Genomic DNA, 6,183 nt, shown 5'->3' with positions numbered 1-6,183 from the left:
TTCAGGCTCTACAAAACCTGGATTCATCTCTGGGAACCTTGAACTCAGGGCTCTCTCAGGGAACCCAGAGACCCACGTGCTGGGAGCCTCTTCCGTGAGAAAAGGCAGATTCTCATCTCTAGGGCTTTCCAAGGTGTCCCTGGTACTGTCTTGAGGGCATGCATGACAAGTGCTCTGACGGAAGACAGGGCGATATTCTGTCCCCAACTGCAGCATGTGGGTCCACTGTAGAGCCCTGAGGCACTGGACAGCCAGAAACGCGTGAGGCAGGGAGGGGCTGCTTCCTGTGGGTTCTTCCTCCGGGGCCACACTGCTGCTGCACCAGCCTCGGTGCAAACTCTTGCCGATCTTCCTGGCAGGAGGAGTCACAACACGGTTCCTATCTAAGCCAGCACTCCTGGGCTAGGCCTCAGTGTGGCCATGTGACTGTAATTCCTGACTTTTAAGAATCATGTTTTGCAAAATCGGGGGAGTTTGCCTGCCTGGCTGGGACATCTTGGGACTTTTGAACTCTGCTAGGACCCAGCAGGCACTTCAGGTCTGCTCTTGCTCTGTGTTGCTTCTGCCGGCTGTTGACACGAGTCAGACCTGCAAGCCAGAGATAACAAAGGCTGCTTTAAAAATGTGTAGTGACACTGCCAGATACAGACAGTTGATTAAAGCTTCCCCACAGAACTTCTCTTTCTCAATTCCTAACAAAATAAAAGAAAGTAGATTAAAAACGGGGGTGGGGGAGAGTAAATTTACTATCAGCACCTCATGCAATGCACCTCACGTTTGGCACCGAAGAGACGGAGGATTCTGGAGCGACAAGGACTGGCACAGCACATCCCTGCTCCCTACCCTGTCCTCAGTGCCCCCAAATTGACAACATCCTGAACATCCTTCCTACTGATCCTGAGTCTGAAAGGGAGCAGATGTGAGTCGTGTCCTCATGTTCTTCCTCTGCGGAGGGGGCCGCGTGAAACCGTGCTGGGGAAGTGGGAGAGCCGGAGCACGAGCCACTGAGCCGACTCGGCTGCTGGAAATAAAGAACAACACCCCGAGGGGGGAGACTGACCCTGAGTTACCCCCTTCCTTGGAGGAGGTATGTAGTGTCCTCTTTTCCGGCCCCAATCAGGTGACACGAGCCTTGTACAGGACGTTAAATAGGACCCTGGGATAGGAGCATGCCCAGGTATTCCAACAAAGACTACCGTGTGCCTCAGCTGAGCTCTCCCCGCCTCCCTCCTCCCCTTCACTACCATAATGTATACAGAACCCAAATGCCCAGCTTGGCTCTAGCTCGGAGGGAAAAACAGACTGGTCTCAAATAGTGGGGAGACGGTAAGCCCCGCCCCCCGCCAGGTTACGGCAGCACAGGGAAGGTCTGGACAGGGCCACAAACACACGCAGCAAAATATTAATGATAAATAAGGGGGGAGACAGAGGGCAAAAGACAAGGGCTCTTCTTTACCCCTAAAAAAAAATCTTAAGAAACTCCTTACAACTACTTCACATTATAAAATGACATTATATAATGACTTATAATAAAATAAAGTAGGAGCTCAAAGATGGGATAACAAAACAAGAGAAAGAAACAAACTGAAGACAAAAACGACATTATTAGAGAACAAATAAATTAGAACTAACATGAAAGAGAATGGGCCCCTTTGAAACTCCAATTACTGAATTGGGGCAGCTAAACTAGGCAAGGAGATTAAAGCAATTAGAATTAGCAGAAACAGAAGACAGACAAAGATGATCCAATATAAATTAATTAATATTCCTGAAGAGAAACCAAAAACAGAACCAAAAGAGAATTCCTTTAATGCAGGAAAATAAAAACCTTCAAAACTCATACTGCAGATTGAAAGAACACACTGTTCTAAAAAAGCTTGATTAGAAATGTTTAATACTGAGACAGGTCTTAGTTAAATTACTGAACTAAAAAAAAAATGATGAAGAGTGACCTCTTTAGGCATCCAAGCAGATACAATGTCACCCATGAGGAGAAAACTTGAGGCTGGCCTCAGACTTCTTCCCAGAAGAAAAAGGAGTAAAACCTACCACATTATGTGGCAAAGACAGTGAGACCCAAGAATATTATACCCAGTCCTGACAGGGTTCCAGTGCAGAGGCAACAGACATTCTTTACCATCCGCAACCCTTCTTGGAAAAACAGCTTAACAATGAAATTCAGTTCATTATGAGATGAATTGAAATAGAGAACTTGCAAATGGAAAAACCTTGGTAAGAGGACCAGTGATGAGCATCGAATTCATTTAAATTTAGAATGTATACTCAGTAACTATGGGATTACAGTTACAGAACAGAATATGAGTTTTATAAACCTAGACAATGTAACGATACTAAGTAACAAAGTTAGGAGGTACGGTTGGGGAGATGAAAAGAATCATGAGAGCTAATTTTTCAAAGCAATGAACACACACATATATAATTGAAATGTGTAATTTAAGAAAATGACTATAACCTCTTAATTTTTTCACAATTTTTGTTTAACCTCAGAGGTATCTTTTAGGAAGTAATATCGCCTGTGGTCAAGAAACATTCTTTGAAGGACAGCTCTTCCTTCAGTTTCACTTCAACTTCTTTTTCTTCTTTTAAATTCAAGTAAAATTAAATTTAATACCTTTATTTAAATTGCATCAGTATTATGGACTAAATTTTTATATAATATCTCTATTATCTTTCCTGCTGTCAGCAAATATGCATAGAAGGCTTTCTGGAATGATGTAAATGAAATGTTCATGATGGTCATTCATCAGTGGTGGGATTGGGAAAATTTAAACTTTTTTGTAGTGTTTGAATTATTTAAAGTGTATATATACCATTTTTATAAAATTATGTGTGATTTTTCTTTTTTCGAGGCAGAGTCTCACTCTGTTGCCCGGGCTAGAGTCCCGTGGCGTCGGCCTAGCTCACAGCAACCTCAAACTCCTGGGCTCAAGTGATCCTCTGGCCTCAGCCTCCCGAGTAGCTGGGACTACAGACATTCGCCACCATGCCCTGCTAATTTTTTCTATATATTTTTAGTTGTCCAGTTAATTTCTTTCTATTTTTTTTTTTTTTTTTTTTTAGTAGAGACGGGGTCTCGCTCTCGCTCAGGCTGGTCTCGAGCTCCTGAGCTCAAACGATCCACCTGCCCTGGCCTCCCAAGTGTTGGGAGTACAGGCGTGAGCCACTGCGCCCAGCTTATGTGATTTTTCTAAAAAGCGGGTGGATAGGCTAAGAAATTATCTGTGGTTGATTCTGAATGGTGGTGAATGCTGATTATTTTCTTGCTTGTCATTTTTTACATTTTAATTTTCCGATAAACAAAAATTTTAAAGTACTGAAAAAAACTTTCCAGACATCTCACTGGAATAGAATAGTCTGGAGACAGACTTGGCAGAGATGGCTGTTCTCTCCCAGCATCTCCTCTCCTCCTCTAACAGTTTGTGGAATTTTCAGCTGCGCACATTATGGCCAGAATAAAGACCCCAGTTCCCAGCTCCAGCCAATAGGATGTAAGCGGAAGTGCCGTATGGCAGCTTCTGGAATCATTTGAGAGTTTGCTCATTTGCCTCGTATCAGCATCATCCACTCTTGCTGCCTGGGATGCAGCTGTCACCACACTGACCGTGAAGACAGGACCATTCAAGGACAAGGAACAAGACGGAGGTGTACGTAGAGGTTTGCATAAGTCTTAGACTACCTACCTGGACAACATAAGAAAAGAAGAAACTTCTATCTTGTTGAAGCAACTGACCCTAATCCTAACTGATTCACGACCTACACACACATATAGAAAGTTAATCTATGGTACAATTAGCATGGTACATCAGTGGAGAAAGACGAAACAACCAGTTTGGCACACACAAACAAATCACCTAAATGTGACAAAAATTCTTTTAAAGTTTTATAAGAAAATACAAAGACAATAGCTTTATGAACTTAGGGAAGAGCCTTTACTTTTAGAAGCAAAGGTGACAATAACAAGTAAACTTGACAATATAAAAAATGTAAACTATATGACGAAAGAAACTATAAACAAAAGTAAAGGACGAGCAAGAGAACCGGAGGCAGAACTCCAGTTTCTGGGCGTGGGATCTGTCACGTTCACACTCAGGGTGGTGCTGGGTGTGTATCGGGGGGCGACGTTGGGAGACAGCTGCGTGTTCCACGTTCTGCTCAGACAGGGACCACGCACACGGGCGGAGCAAAACCTCTGAGGGCTTCTGCAGAAACCTTTTCCTGTATGGAGCTCCGTATTCCCACAGTTATTTGGCCGTGGGACCGATCTTTCTTTATTGTATTCTAACATCTATGAATGTCCCTGGGTGTGTACAGAACACTCACAAGTGCTGCCATAGAAATAACACTTTGCCATGTGAGAAATGATGGCTATGTTCACCTTTTCAGTCTTCACAGGTAATTCTCACTCCTTCCTAAGTTCGGACCAGCAGCAGCGTAAAAAGAGGAAGAAATCTGGGCCTTGGGAAATGGGAGTAAATTCTCCTAGTAGCGTGAACATATCCCAAGAGAAGGAAGTCAGCCATAATCTGGGCTTTTCCTTCTCGTAACTACTGGCTGGGGCTGCCAGAAGTAGATGTTTTGAAATATGCCCAAGTGGGCATACAAGACCATTTTAACGATAATTTAGGGCAAATTCCAGAGAGTTGCGATGCAGAAGATGGCAGCTGGGAGTGATATAGGACAAGGAAACAGCAGTTACAGAAAAAGGAACAGCAAATACAGTCTAGGATGATCGATTCAACATTGATTACACACTCTCTGGGCTCTGACATCGAGGCTCTTGTAGTCTAGAGAGGGAGACTTTATTTAACACTACATGTTAAGTACAGTTTAAAGTCCGCATTTTATCTCATTTAATCCTGTGAGATACGTATGTACAATATATCTCATTTTGGGGATGAGGAAAGGGAGGCACAGATAGGTAACTTGCCTAAGGTTAAAAAGCTGGCAGGATTCCAACCGGGAAGTTTCGCCATAGATCCGGTCCCTGAGCCAGTGCTCTGCCCTGTTCCTCCCAGATGCTATAACTACATTGGAAACCGCATGATAGAGAGAGGACCAAAGTGAAAACACCATCAGGAAGGTCCAGCAGGATGTCAGTTCGCCTTGGTGACGAGCTACGGTTTGCCTGGGAAGGAAGGAGGGGAAAGCCACTTCAGGATGAGAAGGTCACAGGTGTCTTCCTTAAGGGCTCCTCTTAAGCCAGGTGTGCCAGGTTCAAACGTGGTCCTCAGGAACCTCGAGCAGCGCGGGGGACAGGCCAGGTCGTTTCTCAGGGAGATACGGGGTGGGGTGTCGGGGGTGTCTGTGTGGAGGGTGGACCAACCCGGGATGAGGCCAGCAAGGGGCAGGGGGCAAACCTTGCCACGTCCCCAGAGAGCAGACAGAAAGGCAGAGGGGGCAGGGAAAGAAAAGGAGGGTTCCGGAGGATTTGGGGGCCGGCTTTTGTACGGGTAGTCAGTGAGAAGGATACGGAACCCCGAGGCCTCCGGCTTGGGCACAGACGTTAACTTTCCGAGTTTTGTGCCCATTTTGAGCAGTGAGATTGGCAGAGGGGATGTGCACCCGTTGGGGGCGGTCGTCCTCTGCACAGGAGAGGAAGCCACCCGGACGTGGTCCCAAGCCCTCGGAGCAGGCAGGGTGACGGTCACTTGTAGCGCGATGCCTGGACCGTCGAACTCCGCTTTTCTCTTGTGCGAACCGCAGCCCGAGCTGCGCATCCTGCTCGTCGGTTGCGCAAGGCGCTGGCGGCTGGTCGCTCGCCCGGGAAGGCCGCCTGGCCGGACGCGCGGGTCCCGCCCGGCTCCCGCCCCGGCTCCGGCGGGGCATCAGGTGGGGCCCGCGGCGCCGCGTGACGAGGCCGAGGCGGCCTCGCCCAGACCCGACGGGCCGCCCGCCGCTCACGCACACTCCGGCCGGTGGTCCCGGCGAGCTTGCGGGCTCCGGCGGGCGAAGGCAGCCGGTGGGGACGTCCCCCGAGGCGCCCCCTGCGTCCTGCGTCTCCCCCCCGCGCCCCGGGACGCCCCCACCCGGCTCGGCCCCCGGCTCCCGGGGACACGCGGCGGGTCCCCCGACACCGCCGCGCGCCCCCCGCTCGCGGACTACAAGTCCCAGCAGCCCGCGCAGCCGGCGTCCCCCGCCCCGCAGGGACCCCGCCGTCCGCGC

The sequence above is a fragment of the Eulemur rufifrons genome, chromosome 10 (assembly GCF_041146395.1).
Source record: "Eulemur rufifrons isolate Redbay chromosome 10, OSU_ERuf_1, whole genome shotgun sequence".
In the NCBI taxonomy this organism is placed as follows: Eukaryota; Metazoa; Chordata; class Mammalia; order Primates; family Lemuridae; genus Eulemur; species Eulemur rufifrons.
Note: the sequence above shows the minus strand (reverse complement) of the source record.